This window comes from Schistocerca piceifrons, chromosome 2 (assembly GCF_021461385.2).
Source record: "Schistocerca piceifrons isolate TAMUIC-IGC-003096 chromosome 2, iqSchPice1.1, whole genome shotgun sequence".
Lineage (NCBI taxonomy): Eukaryota > Metazoa > Arthropoda > Insecta > Orthoptera > Acrididae > Schistocerca > Schistocerca piceifrons.
Genome location: NC_060139.1, coordinates 537,512,812 through 537,533,569, shown reverse-complemented (window position 1 = coordinate 537,533,569; position 20,758 = coordinate 537,512,812).

Here is a 20,758-nt window from a genome sequence, read left to right as displayed (position 1 = left end):
CAGTGGAACACATTTTCAGTTCATTGACTGGCTAATTTCAGTATAAAACAGAGTGCACAGAAGTTTTATAAATTGAAAACTTTATGTCTTTGGACCTTTCACATACATTTTGGAACCATTTAAAATGCTTGAAAAATGAGAGAGACTCTTACTCATCTTTAAAAACTAAAATTATGCTAAATAAGGCTAGGTTTTGATTTTTATGAGCCTCTTATGTGATGATGTGGCAATAAAACAGGTTTTATGTATGGCAAAAATTTCAATTGTTTATAAAACCTGTTCAACTGGAAACTTGAAGCTCTCCTTTTCAGGGAATGTAGAACTATATGGTACTGATCAACAACAAAAAAAAAAAAAAAAAAAAAAATGTTATGGGTTGGCATTTTTGGAAAAAATAGAAAGAAAGAAATTTCATAAATTACAAAAAAGTTCAGAATGTTACAGTAAAAGAACTTTGACAGATAAGTCCAAATGGAGGATTTCTTTGTAATCATAAAGAAATTATGTTTCAAATAAAAAACATCAAAATATCTAGAACTGTTCCAGAGATAAAACTTTTTCCAAAATTCGCATTTTCAAAATGGTAAGTGCAGGGTTGTATTTCGGAGAAGAAATTTTTTTGAAGGAAAAAAAAAATGTGTTCCTTCATTTTAACATATTATTCAACATAATTCAATAACATCCAAGACTATGATGGTAAGATTTTATCCTAGTCTGCCTGAACTGATATGGACTATGCCTCACATTTTCCTTCGTCTATTCATGAGTGGAATGGAAAGAAAAGTGCTAAAGTTTCTTCAATCGAGAAGCATGATGTAGATATCATCAGATTATCTCCATGCTGCTGCAGGACCAGCATACAAAGAGTTAATGACAGATGTGACCAAGAAGACCAATACTATTCTGAAGAATGCAAATCTGCCACAGGAAAATATACAATAACTCCAAAAAAAGGCACTAACAGCTTTTCACTTGTATAGGCTTCTGAAAGTACACAGCAACGGAAAGCACCTACATAGAATACTAAATGCCATCACCTCTTGAACCCTTTTGGAATGCACAACAGCAGCAGGAAAGTCACTGTATGCTCCTATATGCAAATTTAATTACAACTGAAATTCTAAAGAATGAAACATAAGAAGACTTTTTGATCTACAGCACAAATGTCTACAGAAAGAAAATTAATGTTTAGTGGCTACCTGAATTATTGAACGAGGTGATTTGGTATGCCTCCACACAGGAAGGCCAAGTACATAATACCAAGAATCAGGCTGAAGAGTCTCTGTTTGCGGTGTTGATATAATATTTCCACCTGCAAAAATAATGTTATATATAAAATACATAGTCATATTACTAAGGAAATTAAACACTTGAACAGGCAGCCAATTTCAAACTACTTACATTAAAACTCATACTGAAAAGTATTTTGAGGAGGAAAGTAGCAACTCACCATATAGCTCAGATGCTGAGTCACAGATAGGCACAACAAAAAGACTGACAATTACAGCTTTAGACCATTGGCTTTCATCAACAATAGACACGCACACACACACACACACACACACACACACACACACACACACACACACACACACACACACACACGCACTCAAACAAACACAACTCACATACACGACTACAGTCTCAGGCGACTGAAACCACATTGTGAGCAGCAGCAACAATGCATGATGGGAGTGGCAACTGGGTGGGGGTAAGGAGGAGGCTGGGGGAGGGGGAGGGATAGTATGGGGGGGGTGGTGGACAGTGAAATGCTGCAGGTTAGACAGAGGGAAAGGAAGAGGTAGGGAGGGGGGCGGGGGGGAAGTAGCAGAAAAGAAGAGAAATAAAAAGATTGGGTGTGGTATTGGAATGATGGCTTTGTAGTGCTGGAATGGGAGTAGGGAAGGGGATGGATGGGTGATGACAGTGACTAACGAAGGGTGAGGCCAGGAGGGTTACGGGAATGCAAGATCCACTGCAGGGAAAGTTCCCACCAATGCAATTCAGAATAGCTGGTGCTGGTGGAAAAGACCCATATGGCACAGGCTGTGAAGCGGTCATTGAAATGAAGGATATCGTGCTGAAAAGCTGGTGTTGGTGGGAAAGACCCATATGGCACAGGCTGTGAAGCAGTCATTGAAATGAAGTGTATCGTGTTTGGCAGCATGATCAGCAACTGTGTGACCCACTTGTTTCTTGTCCACAGTTTGCCGGTGGCGATTCATGCAGACAGACAGCTTGTTGGTTGTCATGCCTACATAGAATATAGCACAGTGGTTGCAGCTTAGCTTGTAGACCACATGACTGGTTTCACAGGTAGCCCTGCCTTTGATGGGATTGGTGAAGTTAGTGCCAGACTGGAGTAGGTGGTGGTGGGAGGATGTATTGGACAGGTCTTGCATCTAAGTCTATTATAGGGGTACAAGCCATAAGGTAAGGCATTGAGAGCAGGGATTGTGCAAGGATGGACGAGTATATTGTGTAAGGTCGGTGGACAGCGGAATACCACTGTGGGAGGGGTGGGAAGGATAGTGGGCAGGACATTCCTCATTTTGGGGCACAACTAGAAGTAATCAAAATTCTTGTGGAGAATGTAATTCAGTTGCTCCAGTCCTGGATGGTACTGAGTTACAAGGGGAATGCTCCTCTGTGGTCAGATTGTGGGACTTTGGGAGGTGGTCGGAGAATGGAAAGGTAAGGTACAGGAGATTTGTTTTTGTAGAAGGTTAGGAGCATAATTAGTGTTGTAACGGCGACCGGAACGGTTGTGGGGTAATAGTGACGGAAACGTGATGGGACCCGCAGAGCGGCCCGCAAACAACAACATAACAGGAGAGGACACACACGACCAACGGAGGACCTAACGACACAACAAGAACAGACAACAGAGTAACGAACCAAACAAGACAATCACATCCACTGGAATAGAAACACGAAGTCAACACACTGTCTGAGACGCTATGTCCTGAGACGCAATGCAATGTCAGACTGCTGGCTGAGCGCGAGGCAGGCGCTTAAGTAAGCTATCGGGGGCATCGCTATTGGCCGCTGGGAACATGTGTTCCACTGTGGCGCCCTCACACTAAAAGCGGGCCAGGAGGTGTGTGTCGCCACAGCTTACGGCGTGATGGTGCAGAGACCTCTATGGGTGTTCAACGTCCATGACGTCTGGTGCGGATTCAAATTCTGCAGCGCGTAGTACCAGACACCTCCCTCCTGAAACTTGCGCGTAGGAGTGGAAATGCCACGGATGGTGCTGAGGTGGGCGGCAGTGGGAGGAGGAACTGGGCATATCAGCTGCAATTGGCAGGGAAGAAGGGTCGCCCAAGGTATCCATGACATCCAATCCAGAGTCCAGGGCAGGGGATGGAGCCGCCGATCCACCCGGAGGTGGAGAGGGCTCGCGGCAGGCCCGCAGGGAGACGATTACAGGGGGCTGGGGTTTTGACTTGAGGACCATGTCTGCACCCGAAGCAGATAGGGAAAGAGGCGGTGGCGCGAATCCCAAGGCAGCATGAGGGTGGAGCTGATTATGATGGCGGCGCTCCAACCCTTTTGACGTCTGCACCGATGTCACATGCCACCCATAGGCCATGACGGCCATGGCGTGTGTCCAACACGCCTTGCACCTGTACTCGCGGGCCCACACGGCCGTGCCAGGGGCATACTGCTGCAAGGGCCAGGAGTGGGGGCGGGAAGACAGCATCAGCGAATGTAGCAGGTTGCGCGGCTGTCGCCCATGAAGGAGCTGCGTCCGTCACCGGGCGTAGTGCGATAGGTGCTCAAAACCAGGGTGAGGATCGACGTGGTTGGGGAGGCATCGACCGCCCTAGTCAACTAGTGTTTAAAGGTGCGGACAAGCCTCTCCGCTGCGCCCTTGGACAAAGGGTGGAAAGGGGGGCTACGGATATGTTTGATACTGTTGGCCTGACAGAAGTCGTGGAAGGAGGATGCTGTGAACTGGGGACCATTGTTGGAGACCAACGTGTGGGGCAAGCCCTCAATGGCGAGAATCTGTACCAGAGCCATGGGTGTAGCCTCCGTGGTGGTGGATGCCATTCGGACAACATATGGGTATTTGGAGTAGGCATCAACGGTGAGTAACCACATGGACCCAAAAAATGGGCCCGCAAAATTGATATGGATGCGATCCCAGGGCCGGTGAGGCACAGGCCAGGGGGCAAATGACTGAGGGGGGCTTGCCTGGTGATGCGCACAGACAGTACACCCACGGACCAGGCGCTCAATATTGCCATCGATGCCGAGCCAATACACATGCTGGTGAGCCAAAATTTTCATATGGCACATACCCCAGTGCCCGTGGTGTAACAAACTGAGCACCCAAAGCCGCAATTCCAGAGGGATGACCACCCGGTGGGCATCTGACTCCGAGGCCAACAAAAGGACATTATCGACCATGGAGAGCCTGTGGGACAGGTGGCGCCAGGGGCTGAAATCGGACTGCATCCAACGAGTAATATAGGACGGCCACCCGTGGACCACATAGTTGAGAACCTGCTGCAAGGAAGGGTCGCGGCGGGTAGCCGCAGCAACATCAGCAGCCATAAGAAGAAGACTGTCTAGCACATCCCGGCGGGCGGAATCAATGTGAAAGCAGAGGAACTCCTGTTGCTCAAAGGCAGGGTCGGGGCCTGCTGGGAGACGTGACAAAGCATCCGCATTAGTATGCTGGGCGGTGGGCGTATACCGGATGGTGTAAGCATAATTACACAAAAACAATGCCCAGCACTGGAGACACCGAGCCGTTTGCTTGAGAAAGTGAGAGTGGGGCCCAAAAAGTGTAACCAAGGGTTTATGGTCCGTCAAGAGGGTGAAATTTGCCCCAAAGAGATAGGTGTGAAATTTTTGGACAGCCAGAGCCTCCTTTTCAATCTGGGAGTAGTTCCGTTGTGCTGAGGTTAATGTCTTATAGTCATAAGTGATGGGCTGTTCGGAGCCATCGGCATCCCGGTGCATGAGGACAGCCCGAATGCCGTATGCCAATGCATCAGCTGCCACAACCAAGGGGCAGTCTGGAGAGAAGGGAGTAAGGCAAGGGGCGGACTTCAGCATCGCCTTTAAACGGAGAAAAGCCTGGTCCCAGGCAGGAGTCCAAACAAAAGGCACCCCTTTGCGACGCAAGTGATTGAGGGGTTGAGCAACAGAGGAAGCCTGTGGCAAGAACTTTAAGTAATAAGTAAACTTTCCCAAAAACACCTGCAGTTCAGATATTTCCATGGGACGAGGAAGGGCCTCAGTGGCCATGACATTATGACCCGAAGGGCAAATGCCATCCTTGCTAAGCCAGTGGCCTAAGTATTGCACTTCAGGTTGAAAAAAACACTTGTCCAGCTGACAGCAGAGACCAGCAGACTGCAGAGCGTAAAATAAGGCGCTGAGGTTTTGCAAATGTTCCTGGCGGGAACGCCCGGTGACTAAGATGTCATCCAGATAATTCACACATGCAGGGATAGGCTGTGTAAGCTGCTCCAGGAATTGCTGGAAAATGGCCGGCGCCAAAGAGACAGCAAAGGGAAGGCGCTTGTACTTATACAATCCGAAAGGCATGTTGATAACCATGATGTTCTGAGATTCGGCATCCAAGGGCAACTGGTGGTATGCCTCAGCCAGGTCGATCTTGGAAAAATACTCTAACCCGGCAAGCTTGGCAAGAAGGTCTTCCTGCGGGGGAATAGGGCAAGTGTCAGTGAGGGACTGAGCATTGACTGTAGCATCGAAGTCCCCACACAGCCGAAGGGACCCATTGGGTTTCCGTATGACCACCAGTGGTGTCGCCCATGCACTGCAAGTTACAGGTTTCAGCATGCCAGCGGCCTGGAGCCGATCAAGTTCCTGCTTGACCGCTGGCCATAAGGCCACTGGAAGGGGCCGGGCCCGGAAAAAGCGAAGCTGTGCATCCGGCAGTAGGGTGATGTGTGCCTGAAAGCCAGAAGCACATCCGATATCCGGTGCAAACAATGACGCAACAGCGGAGCACAGATCGTCCAAGTCCTGAAAGGGAACAGCCATGGAAACGACCTTAACTTCATCGGAAATTGAAAAGCCAAACAGTTGAAACGCATCCAGACCGAAAATATTCGAAGCCAACGGATGGTCGACGACAAAGAGGGTAAGGAGCCATGGAACCCGCTTGTACATCGCCTGGACGACGAACTGCCCACTAACGGGAAGGAACCGTCTCTGTAGGCGACCTGACGGCGAGAGGAGGGTGACAATACAGGAGAGCCCAGCCGCATATACGTCGCCATATTAATCAGGGAGACAGTGGCCCCAATGTTGACCTGAAAACTGACATCGCCTGTGAAAATGCGGAGCTTGAGGGAAAGCTTCCGCACTGATGGGTTATCCAGTGGGATGAGCGATTGCAGAGCATGGACGGTATCTTGAGGTCCAGGAGGGGCAGGACTAGATCGAGTCAAGCGACTACGACAAACTGATCAGATGTAGCTCTCCTTGAGACACAGAGTGCACGTTTTCCAGCAGTGGGGACAATTAGCCCACGAATGGGCAGTAAAACACTGTGGGCAAGATGGAAGTGGGCCGCGCGACCGGCGACGAGGGGCAACTGAAGGCGCCGATGCCATAGAGACATCGCACAACAGAGAGTCCCGACGGCACTGGCCTCTGTCGGCCAGGCCACGTCGACGTCGCAAGGGCAAAACCTATGGAGACGCTGCGATCGCCACCACCTGCGCTCGCGCCATAAGATGCTCATTAGCCGCTTGAGCAATTTCAAAGGAGTAGGTAATGCAGAGAATCTCTTCCAAGGAGGGGTTGTCTAGTTCCAACGCCGCAGTACGGACCTCAGAATCGGGAGCCAGCTGAACCACCACATTCCGGATCAGGGAGTCTGCATATGAAACCTTACACTGCTGATTGGCGCACGTAAAATCGCATCAACAGCTGAGACCCTACAAGTCCGTGACCCAGGAACAATACGATTGACCAGGCTGTTTATGGTACTGGTGGAACTCCAGCGGAGAGGCGACCACATGGTAGCGTTGGGAATAATAGTTTGTCAACAAAAGACAGATCACCTGGAAAGAGATAGCCACAGGATCGGACAACAGTGCCAACTTGTGGAGAAGAAAGAACGTGCCCGGAGAGGCCCACAACAAAAATAACAATCGCTGCAAGTAGTCGTCTGTGACTTGGAAAGTAGGTTTCCCAGTCCTCTTTTGCGTCATTAAAGCGTGGAAACAACAGCGGACGTGGGAAAGCATTGGACACCCGAGGACTCAGAAGCTGTAGCGGTAACACGTCCTGGGCATCAATTTTGTCAGTTAGCAACTGCAGCGACTTTTGTAAGATGTCTAACTGGAGCTGCTGCTGCTGCATGAGCTGCTGCTGTTGCTCCAGCAGAGAGACCAACTTTGCCTCCATACCAACAATGACCGCCATTTACCTCGTCGCCAAAATGTTGTAATTGCGACCGGAATGGTCACGGGGTAATAGTAACAGAAACGTGGCAGGACCCGCAGAGCAGCCCATGAACAACAACACAACGGGAGAGGACGGACACAACCAACAGAGGACTTTACGACACGACAAGAACAGACAACAGAGTAGCGAACCAAACAGGACAACCACGTCCACTGGAATAGAAACATGAAGTCAATACGCTGTCTGAGACAATATGTCCTGAGACGCAATGCGATGTCAGACTGCTGGCTGAGTGCAAGGCAGGCACTTAAGTATGCTATCTGGGGTGCCGCTATTGGCCGCTGGGACCACGTGTTCCACTGTGGCGCCCTCACACTAAAAGTGGGCCAGGAGGCGTGCGCCGCCACAGCTTATGGCGTGATGGTGCAGAGACCTCTATGGGTGTTCAACGTCCATGACATCTGGCGCAGATTCAAATTCCGCGGCACACGGTACCAGAATTAGGGTCAGTGAAGGCTTCAGTGAGACCCTCAGTATATTTCGAGAGGGACTGCTCATCACTGCAGATGCGACGACCATGGGTGGCTAGGCTGTTTCGAAGGGACTTCTTGGTATGGAATGGGTGGCAACTGTCAAAGTGGAGGTATTGCAGGTGGTTATTAGGTTGGATATGGACGGAGGTACTGATGTAGCCATCTTTGAGGTGGAGGTGAACATCTAGGAAGGTGGCTTGTTGGGTATAGTAGGATGAGGTGAAGCGAATAGGGGAGAAGTTGTTGAGGTTCTGGAGGAATGTGGATAGGGTGTCTTCATCTTCGATCCAGATAACAAAGATGTCATCAGTGAATCTGAACCAGGTGAGGGGTTTAGGATTCTGGGTTTTTAGGATGGATTGCACCAGATGGCCCATGTATGGGTTGGTATATGATGGTGCCATGCAGGTGCCCATAGCTATACCCCAGATTTCTTTGTAGGTAATGCCTTCAAAGGAGAAGTAATTGTGGGTAAGGATATAGTTGGTCATGGCGACTAGGAAGGAGGTTGTTGGTTAAGAGCCATCGGGCATTAGGAAAGGTAGTGTTCAATAGCGGTAGGGCATTGGGCATTAGAAATGTTAGTGTACAGGGAGGTGGCATCAATAGTGACAAGCAGGGCACCTTGTGGTAAAGGGGCAGGAACCTTGAAGAGTCAGTGGAGGTAATCTGTAATTTATTTGCATGAAACATATAATTACCTGCATAGCAATTGGTAGTGCAATATAACAGTATACAATCTAATTTTACTTAATAACAGGAACTTAAGAATGTAGTCCAAATTATTTGACATAATAATACTTTAGATTTTAGTTTCTACAATAGGCTATAGAACCACTGCTCAATGAGCCACGATTTTAGATGTTTTTTGAATGTCTCTTCAGTTATTACCTTCAGATCATTTGGAAGTGCATTGAAGTATTTTGCTCCATTAATATATGGGCTGTTTGCAGTTTTTTCAGTCTTCTGTGTATCATATGGTAATTTTGTACTTGTCTAGTATTGTGATCATGAATTTATGCATTACAACATGTATATTTCTTATCTTCTACAAATAATAACATTATTTCAAACATATACATAGAATAGGTAGCCAGAGTTTTAAATGCTGTAAACAAACCCTTACATGATGTTCTAGCATCTTTTTTGCCTACTATTCTCAAGGCTCTTTTCTGTAGTTTAAATACTCGCTCTACATGAGTTTTGGAAGCCCTGTCCCACAATGCAAGACCGTATGCTAGAAATGGATGTATTAAAGTGAAATACATCATCCGCATTGTTTGAATATTGACATATGAAGCTATTCTTCTTAAAACATATAGGCTAGATGATAGCCTTGCACAGACATTGTCAATTTGTAGTGTCCATAGTAGTTTACTATCTATGCACATGCCTAGGAATTTACACTCACTGCAGATTTTCCCTAAAATATTACTATCTTGAGACTCAATACAAGTTTGCAAGTCACCAACACTGAAGGGGATTATATTTGTTTTTTCAAAGTTGACTTTTATATTGTCATTTTCAAACTTTTCCTTTGCAATATCTATAATTTTTTTCTACCTCTATGTTGAGATTAAGAATATCATTTCCCCAACAAAGGCCTGAAGTGTCATCTGTATACATTGTAATGAAGGTATCATTTTTTACTATGTTTGGGAAGTCATTAACGTAACATACAAAAAGGAAGGAACGAATTATCGATTCTTGAGGCACACCAAATTTAATATTCCTGACCCTTGACGTATAACTTTTTAATGTTTCTCCATTATTGTGTGAGATTGAGATACACTGTCTTCTGTTTTTTAAATATGATGTGATGAGGTGCAATAGTTTTCCACTTATGCCATCTCTGGCAAGTTTGGCCAGAAGTACCTTATGATCAACCCGATCAAAAGCCTTTGATAGGTCCAGGAAAACTCCAGCTACTTGCATGCATTATGAATAGGATGTGGACAGAAAACTTCAAAGAAGTGCATAACACTGATTTTATTATTAACTGCTGCTTACACAATTTGTTCAATATGAGCGGCAGAGTCATTGATGAAATGCTGCATCCATAAAATGACCTGGTCAACAGTTGCTCAAGCATTTCTGGTGGAATCTGAACAACATGTTCCTGTATACTGGCCTTCAGATCGGGTAGAGACCAAATGTGTCCATGGTAATTGCATTGTTGTACATATCCTGAGCCAAAAGTCATATGGATTCATATCAGGTGACCTTACAAGCTATGCATCTGGGAAACCTCTGGAGGTAACACACTCATGAAAGGTTGCATCAGGCAGATCTTTCGAAGAGCCACATGAGTTATTGCCCCATCTTGCAGGAAAACAAAAGTTTCCAAACAGTTGTGCTGTTATGTAGAAGCAATCACATGCTGTACAATGAGATCTCGATAATGTGCAGACATCACAATACACCTGACAGGCCCTCTGGCGACATTCTCTTCAAAGAACAACAAACCGAGAATAAAGGTGCTTGTGACTTCACATCATACAGTCACATACAGCAAGTACAATGGCTCTTCATGCACAACACATGGTTAACAGTACTCCAAATTTGGCAGTTCTGCGTATTCCTTGGAACATTGCCTGGCCATGTGTCATCAACTTCAGTCTGTGCCAGAAACCAAATAGCAAATTCAGAAGATTGCTGTGAGTCATGAGATTTTGGATGCTGAGCCATCTGGATCTTGTGTGGATAGCAGTGTAAAATAGATTGTAAGATTTTCTGTACTGTTGACTATGGGATGGACAATTCTCATAACATTGCATGGATACTAGCCCCGCCCAGGGCACACGCTACATGGTCAGTTACAGCAACAGTGCCCTCGTTAATAACTTCCACTGGAGCAGGATGCCTTCCTTTTCCAGGCGCCACACAAAGCTCATCCATGTTTTCAGATTTCATTATCATCTTGTTTAAACCATTTAATGACATTGGACCTCTCCTCAGATATTTCAGTCAGTGATATTCCCGCAATGCAGTACTGTAATTACTAACATTCACGTAAAACTGTTTCACTACAGCACATGTTCTATCTTCTTGATAGCCATATTGTTCACTCATGTTATGGCTTGTCAAATGACAGAATTTATATCATACCATCATACAGACAGTGTACAGTGCCAAATTTTGACCCAGTGGTCACAGGTGGAGACACATGACAAGCATCTGACTGCTTGCTGCCTGTGCACTGAGGGTTATTGCTTCAAGAAGAAGCATTCACACTTTATCCAGGGAAGTTCCAAGAATTGAAAAATGAAGGAAAAGGCTCTCTATGGATTCTTTTTGCTGTTCAATGAAAAACTTTATTTTGTTGTTGTTGTCAATTTGAGCTGTCTATGTAATAAATATTCAAGTCGACAGTAAGTTTTAAATTCGTAATGTCTCGTTTCAAGTTTTAAACTGTTTTCCCTACTCTCAGCTCATAAGTTGGTAGGCTTGCTTAGAAAGACCAAAATTAAGGGATTTTTAAGGGTTAATACTATACATATGTACTGCAGAAGCAAAATGCATATGTTAAACAATGGAAAGTTCAGGATGGAATAACTACCGGTATGTCACGATGAAAAAGACAGATTGCTACTCAAAATGTAAAAGAGAAGCTGACCTGCAGACAGACACAATGAAAAGACTGCTATACATATAAATCTTTGGCCAAAAGGCTCTATTCTGAAATAGAAAACATATACACTTTCACACGAGCACAACTCACACACATGACCACTGTCCCTGGCCTCTGTGCCAGATTAATGTTATTATAAATATATGTAGTTTTTATTAGTAAATTGGTAAATAAAAATATGCAGTTTGATTATCCAAATAAATTAGTTTTCCAAACCTCCATGTCCATGCTCTGCTGTATAGCAATTTAAACTAACAGATACTGGCTACAGAAAAGATCATTCTTCATGGGTATCACTCACTCAGATCTTTTTTTTATGGATTAACTGAGGTTCTGAACAAAGTTTCAATGCCGGGAACAACAGAATCTTAAGTGGAGACTTAAATACAAACACAAACATCGTGGATGAAATCAGTAGCAGCTTAAATATTCTTCACAGTTTTGGCATGTCAGTTGGTCAACAGTGCAACATAAACCTCAGTATCAGTAATTGAACATGCTGTTACAAATATAAACACAAACACTGTGTTGTGAATATAAAAGATCTTGAACTCTATGCTTATATTTGCCAATTAATAAAAGTGAAAGGTGCATTGTATAAGTCCACAAGACTGCAAACCTATGAAAAAATCTTTCAGACCCCAAAATTCAAAACTTTTCACAGGTATTATTAGACCAAAGCCAGGCTGAAGTGTACACAGAAAACAATGTAGATGAAAAATTTTCTACATTCTTTACAATATTTAAACTAAATTTCTGAAAGTACCCACATTAACAGCAATGATCATTAAAAACAAATAGATAACAACAGACATAAGAAAGTCCTCCCAGGCCATAAGTATCTCATTTCCATAAAACTCCATATTGAACCACAGTCACTAAACTATTAACAAATATCTAAAATATTAAAACTGAAGGAACAACAACAAGGTAGGAACTTAAAGAGATAAGACCTGGGTAAGTTGAAGGACCAGAGATTATTGATAGTTTCAGAGAGAGCATTAGGTAACAATTCACTGAAACAGGGAAAAGGAATACAGTAGAAGACAAATGGGTACCTGTAAGAGATGAAATATAGTAGGCGACTGAGGACGAAACAGGCCAAAGACAAGGCTTAGTAAAAATCACTGGATGTCATACAAGATACTGAATTTAAGTGATGAAATGAGAAAATATAAAAAAAAAGAAAATGAAATAGGCGAAAGGGAATCCAGAAACCTAAAAAAAAAATGAGACTGATAGTAAGTGCAAACTGGCTAAGTAGGAACGGCTAGAGAACAAATGCAAGGATATAGAATCATGTATAACTATGGCAAAGAAAGATACTGCCTACAGCAAAATTAACAAGGCTTTAGGAGAAAAGAGAAGCAGTTGTCTGAATATCAAGAGTTCAGGTGGAAAGCTAGTACTAAGCAAAGACGGGAAAGCTGAAAAGCAAGAGTAGTGTATAGAGTGGCTTTACAATGGAAATGAACTTAATGGTATTATTATAGAAAGGGAAGAGGACAGAAATGAAGATCAGATAGGAGATATCATACTGCGAGAATTTAATGAAGCACTGAAGGTCCTAAGTTGGAACAAGGACCCTGGAGTAAACAACATTCCATCAGAACTACTGATATCCTTGGGAGAGCCAGCCATGACAAAACTATTCCACCTGGCATGCAAAATGTACGACAGAGGTGAATTACTCTCAGACTTCAAAAATAATGTGATGATTCCATTTCCAAAAAAAGCAGGAGCCAACGTATGTGAACTTCAGTTTAATAAGCCACGGTTGCAAAATACTAACAATTAGTTACAGAAAAATGGAAAAACTGGTAGAAGATCAGTACGGATTCCAGAGAAATATAGGAACACGTCAAGCAATCAGTACGGATTCCAGAGAAATATAGGAACACGTCAAGCAATACTGACCCTATGACTTATTATAAGTTTCGAAATGTGGTGCTCCAGAAGAATGCTGAAGATTAAAAGGGTAGATCATATAAATAATGAGGAGGCACTGATTACAACTAGAGAGAAAAGAAATTTGTGGCATAACTCAAATAATAGAAGGGATTGAGACCTTAACTTTTCCCATCAAATTGAATGTTCAAATAACTCACAGGCTTGCTGCCGGGTAACATTGTCTACCACCACCGATATTTTAACAGGAGCACACCCTGCCATTCTCAAGGCACAACTGCAAGAAGGAAGCAATGTGCAAGGGAATTTAATACCTCAGTTCACAGAGGAGAAACAAGGAAGATACCACATGCAGAACAAGTAACCGTAGAGTCAACACACAACCAAGGATAACCAACATCAGAAATATCGATAGTGACTATTAATCAACAGGTGAGGTAGCACTAATTCTGTCCCTCTGTTTTTTGATGAGAGACAGATCTGGATTCCAAGCAGCATTTAAACAAAATCCACTATCTCTGTTTATAAGGTTGCTTGATAGTTTGGTTTCAACAGCTTCATTAATAACACTATCCCAATAGCTGGACGTGCAAGCCAGAAGCTCCGTGTTGTATTCCATAGGATGACCGGTGCCAAGGCAATGTTTTGCAATAGTGGATTTGCTCGGCTGTTGTAAGCGTGTGTGATGCTTATGTTCAATACACCGGTCTTCCACAGTCCTCATTGTCTGACCAATATATGACATGCCACAACTGCAAGGAATACGATAGACACAATGTCATCAGTATGCTATGCTCATAGTGTCTTGTCATCATTGTTTAACAGATGATGCTTTATAGTCACATATTATTCCAATATACACTATATCTGTATTTTGACAAAGCCAATTACATGGTAAACATGCTGGACGGCTAAGAAATAAACATATGGAATCATTTTTGGGGGATTCACATACACAAAACATGGACACAGTTTTCAAACTACAGAAAAGCAATCTGTTTTGCACATCAAAAATAATGTCAGCAATTATCTCATGAACAACAGCATTCATGATCACGGAACAAGAGCCATTCTAAACTTACATTTACCCAAGTGCAAACAAAGACAAAACAGTATTTTCTACAGGGGGGAAAAAAACTAAACTCCTCCTGAACAGGCCATGAAGGCCCAATGGTACCAACCAGCCACTGTGTCATCCTCAGGCCACAAGCGCCACTGGATGCGGATATGGAGGGGCATGTGGTCAGCACACCACTCTCCTGGCCGTATGTCAGTTTCTGAGACCGTACAGGGGAATAAAACTGTACAATAAACTGTCCCAGATGATTAGAGAGACAACTATTACCCAAATATTTAAACAGTCAGTTAATGCATTCCTCTTAAATAATTCCTGCTAAGTCAAGATTACTTAAGTAATATAGAGCAGTTAATGGTAAAAATTAATGCTATTTAGTAATTAACTACCATTCTACAGTAAACTGTCATAATCTAATAATTCTTATTGTAAAATCCTATGCCCAGGATCTGTGACAGGCAGTTCTTACCTATTACCATTTCCTTGAGCTCAAAATCTCATTCATCATGGTGAGATGCCGACTCAGTTTTTCAAACGGATCACAAGGAGAACATGAAGAATTCAATAAACGAAGTATCGTCAAAATACCCGTGCGTGCGCACTTGTGTGTGTGTGTGTGTGTGTGTGTGTGTGTGTGTGTGTGTGTGTGTGTGTGCAGCATAGTGTGCTCGTGTGCAGTGACCAGTGATGGGATACAAATGAACATTTTTACTGATACTTTTAAATGCCTTTAAGGAAGATTTTTCTGAAGGTATTTTCTTGGAACACAATGCTGTATAAAAGAAAAATGGAGACTGTAAAAAAAACTGGAGAAAAGTGAAACCTTTCAGAACACTATGTCCACAAATGGATGTTAAAAATTAAGCGGGTAGACTGAGTATGAAATGAAGAGTAACAAGAAATAATAAGCATGCAAATAAGTTTGCAGAAAAAAGCGACACATTAGTATAATATAATGAAATAATAAGTAACCAGCTGCATAAAAGAAATTTAATTTTTTTACTGGTCTTTGGCACTTGGTGCCCTTCTTCAGAAGATTATTAAGGCGGTCAGGAACAGTTATCTTAGCAATGGAAAGAGGGGATATTTTTTTTTTTTTTTTTTTTTTTTTTTTTTTTTTTTTTTTTTTTTTTTTTTGGGGGGGGGGGGGGGTACTGTAGCAGAAAATAATGTTAGTAATATAATTATGTAAACCTCAGTGTTCACAGTGTGTTATGTACTGGGCATATGCAGGTGGAAATATTCTGATAAGAAGAAATGGATAGTAGCACCAAATCAATGGAAAGACTCATGACTACATTTAGAATGTTGTCAAAGCAGACAGTCTAAACATATTACGTCATATGCAGGTAACATTGTTCTGAGAAATAAGTCATAAAATGAAGTTCAGAAAAGTAGTATGAAAAAAGCACTTTAAATTATACAGCATGACACATTCTTTGTTAAACATATTTAATTTAGATTTCTACTGAATGTATGCACTCAGGTATTGCCTGGAGTTATCTATGGCTGTACCTGAAGACTCAAGAGCAAAATCAGGCATTTCCAACTCATCACAGGAACACAGGCAGCAACTGCTTGACTGCTCCTTAGAGCTGGAGTCTGTAAACCCAAAACAATATACTCTTAGTACCAGAAATAATTAAATGAATTTTTTACCAAGTAATATAATAGCATTTATGTGGATTACTACTGTTACTACTATTGGCTCTAATTTTTAAACTGGATGTCTCATTACACACTAGATATAAGAGGGACTGAACAATACACAGCATTGGATGCTACTTGCTGTGACATGTTGAAGATCTTGCTAACACCTCTGTCTTGTCAAAAAATAAATCTCCCATGTCTTACCTACACAAACTCTTAAGACACCATGTACATCTTCTCACCACCCCCTTCATCACTCTCTACCATCCAGAGTTGGAACAACTAAATCAACTATACCAATTGTGTTCTGAAATGATGAATATCTTCTGCATAATGCTTCTCACTATGGTAAATTGGTGCCACTTATCCACCCAATTTAATTAACATCCTTGTCCATCCCAATGTGCCTTCAACACACTACCAAAACCCCATGGGTATACCCTTGTGGAAGATTTATATGCAAGGTCTGTTCCATACATTTACTCACACCTACCATTCTAAGCCTGCCATTTCCAACCATGTAAGGTGGTGCATTTGTAAAAGACACTTGACTAGATTTCCAGAGAAGTGAGATTCAAATCTCCATCCAATTTTATATGATTCTCCTAAATTTCTTAAGGCAAATGACAGAATGATTCCATAGAAAACAATGCAGCCTGCTTCCTTCTCCATCCTTATCTGACATAACTTTGCATTACATCTCTAATGACATTGTTTCAACAGGATGTTAAATCTGAATCTTCCTTCCTTCTTTTTTCGCTATTTACCATCACACAAAGATAGGACCATTGGTGAAAGCAGCCACATTATATAACTTCAATAAGGCACAACATCTTACATGGATAGCACCAAGAACAAATTATCCATGTGAATGAATGGCCATTCCCAAAAAGTAGTCAGAGTCCAAACAGTTGTGGTGCCTGCTTTGCAGCATAAGATGATTAACTTCAACAGCTGCTTCACAACTCAAACCATATGGATATTCTCACTCTGTTTCACCCTCCTGTCCCTACACAAGCCTCTCACTTTCCCTGTCATTTTGTTACATATTCCATATATATTATGCATTCTAATCTCTTTCTGCTACTTTGGATTCTCTGTATTCCCCCTGTTCTCTCCTGTTTCCTTCAGTGTTCCTCCCAATGGGACCATAACCTGACTTTGCATATACCTACATGTTCCAGCCCAACACAATCTTTCCTAACATCACCCTGTCCAGTTCCTCCCTCTCTCTACTTCATGTCCTTCCCCTTCCTTCACTACCCATCCTAATCAAAACTGCTGCTTCCCCCAGTCAGATGGTGGTGGTGTTGAGAAGCAGTAGCGGCTGTGTGTACGTGAATTTTGCATATGTTAAGTCTGAGGAAAGACATTCTTGAAAACATAATCAATTTGTCACATTTTCTATGAGCATGTCCACTGTTGAACGCATCTTTTACTTGAAAAGTAGCAATTTATGATCACTTACATATAAAGTATTAAACAAATAGGTAAAATAATCTTCTTTATGAAACAACACTGAAATAAGAAAATGGGAAGCTAATATTTAACAAAAGGCAAGCCAGCAAATGTATGACATATTCCCACTCTTTGCTAAAATTGTAGAAAAAACTCGGGACATGACACATAACTTCAAATATTTCACTTGTTCATTAACCTTAGGTAGTTTCTCATGTAAGAAACTAGGACACAGTAAGAGGTCTCTTAGGATGCAGGTGTGACTATTTTTGAGAAATTCAAAAGAGTGTTGAAAATAAACAGTTTCACAAATAATCTATATTTCTCCAGAATTAATTCTCACTCTGCAGTGGAGAGTGTGCTTATCTGAAACTTCCAGGAGATTAAAACTGTGGGTTGGACTGGGACTCAAATATGGAACCTTCCAACTATTGATACAATTTATAAAAATGACCAACCATGTTTTCCTCATGAAATTGTAGCTTTAGGTATGACAATCCAAATTAACATTGCAAAATACTGGAGAGAAATTCCACCTTCTCCAAGACACCATTTTATAGTTTTGCTGTTATCCAGACATGTTTCAGCACTTTACATACTATCTTCAGTACAATTTATGTTTACTTTCTTTCTGAAAAATTATTGTTATATGTTAACCTCTTGCACGAGTTACATGAATATTTGGCTCAAAATTTTTACATTTGATTGATTCACTGACTGACTGATTGATTCAGCCATAGGACAATATACATTGTATGGATGTTATCAAATGTTAGTACAATATTTATTCTTACAATAAACATTCCTTACAGTATTTATAGCTATACTTAGTTACACTTACATTTGATTGATTCACTGATTGACTGATTGATTCAGCCGTAGGACAATATACATTGTATGGATGTTATCAAATGTTAGTACAATATTTATTATTACAATAAACATTTCTTACAGTATTTATAGCTATACTTAGTTACACTTTTCTAATTATATCATAAATTATTACATATACAATGATTATGAATTGTTGTTGTTGTTGTTGTGGTCTTCAGTCCTGAGACTGGTTTGATGCAGCTCTCCATGCTACTCTATCCTGTGCAAGCTTTTTCATCTCCCAGTACCTACTGCAACCTACATCCTTCTGAATCTGCTTAGTGTATTCATCTCTTGGTCTCCCCCTACGATTTTTACCCTCCACGCTGCCCTCCAATACTAAATTGGTGATCCCTTGATGCCTCAGAACATGTCCTACCAACCGATCCCTTCTTCTGGTCAGGTTGTGCCACAAACTTCTCTTCTCCCCAATCCTATTCAATACTTCCTCATTAGTTATGTGATCTACCCATCTAATCTTCAGCATTCTTCTGTAGCACCACATTTCGAAAGCTTCTATTCTCTTCTTGTCCAAACTATTTATCGTCCATGTTTCACTTCCATACATGGCTACACTCCATACGAATACTTTCAGAAATGACTTCCTGACACTTAAATCAATACTGGATGTTAACAAATTTCTCTTCTTCAGAAACGCTTTCCTTGCCATTGCCAGCCTACATTTTATATCCTCTCTACTTCGACCATCATCAGTTATTTTGCTCCCCAAATAGCAAAACTCCTTTACTACTTTAAGTGCCTCATTTCCTAATCTAATTCCCTCAGCATCACCCGACTTAATTAGACTACATTCCATTATCCTAGTTTTGCTTTTGTTGATGTTCATCTTATATCCTCCTTTCAAGACACTGTCCATTCCGTTCAACTGCTCTTCCAAGTCCTTTGCTGTCTCTGACAGAATTACAATGTCATCGGCGAACCTCAAAGTTTTTATTTCTTCTCCATGAATTTTAATACCTACTCCGAATTTTTCTTTTGTTTCCTTTACTGCTTGCTCAATATACAGATTGAACAACATCGGGGAGACGCTACAACCCTGTCTTACTCCCTTCCCAACCACTGCTTCCCTTTCATGTCCCTCGACTCTTATAACTGCCATCTGGTTTCTGTACAAATTGTAAATAGTCTTTCGCTCCCTGTATTTTACCCCTGCCACCTTTAGAATTTGAAAGAGAGTATTCCAGTCAACATTGTCAAAAGCTTTCTCTAAGTCCACAAATGCTAGAAACGTAGGTTTGCCTTTCCTTAATCTTTCTTCTAAGATAAGTCGTAAGGTCAGTATTGCCTCACGTGTTCCAGTGTTTCTACGGAATCCAAACTGATCTTCCCCGAGGTTGGCTTCTACTAGTTTTTCCATTCGTCTGTAAAGAATTCGTGTTAGTATTTTGCAGCTGTGACTTATTAAGCTGATAGTTCGGTAATTTTCACATCTGTCAACACCTGCTTTCTTTGGGATTGGAATTATTATATTCTTCTTGAAGTCTGAGGGTATTTCGCCTCTTTCATACATCTTGCTCACCAGATGGTAGAGTTTTGTCAGCACTGGCTCTCCCACGGCCGTCAGTAGTTCCAATGGAATATTGTCTACTCCGGGGGCCTTGTTTCGACTCAGGTCTTTCAGTGCTTTGTCAAACTCTTCACGCAGTATCATATCTCCCATTTCATCTTCATCTACATCCTCTTCCATTTCCATAATATTGTCCTCAAGTACATCGCCCTTGTATAGACCCTCTATATACTCCTTCCACCTTTCTGCTTTCCCTTCTTTGCTTAGAACTGGGTTTCCATCTGAGCTCTCGATATTCATACAAGTGGTTCTCTTATCTCCAAAGGTCTCTTTAATTTTCCTGTAGGCGGTATCTATCTTACCCCTAGTGAGATAGGCCTCTACATCCTTACATTTGTCCTCTAGCCATCCCTGCTTAGCCATTTTGCACTTCCTGTCGATCTCATTTTTGAGACGTTTGTATTCCTTTTCGCCTGTTTCGCTTACTGCATTTTTATATTTTCTCCTTTCATCAATTAAATTCAATATTTCTTCTGTTACCCAAGGATTTCTACAAGCCCTCGTCTTTTTACCTACTTGATCCTCTGCTGCCTTCACTACTTCATCCCTCAAAGCTACCCATTCTTCTTCTACTGTATCTATTTCCACCATTCCTGTCAATTGCTCCCTTATGCTCTCCCTGAATCTCTGTACAACCT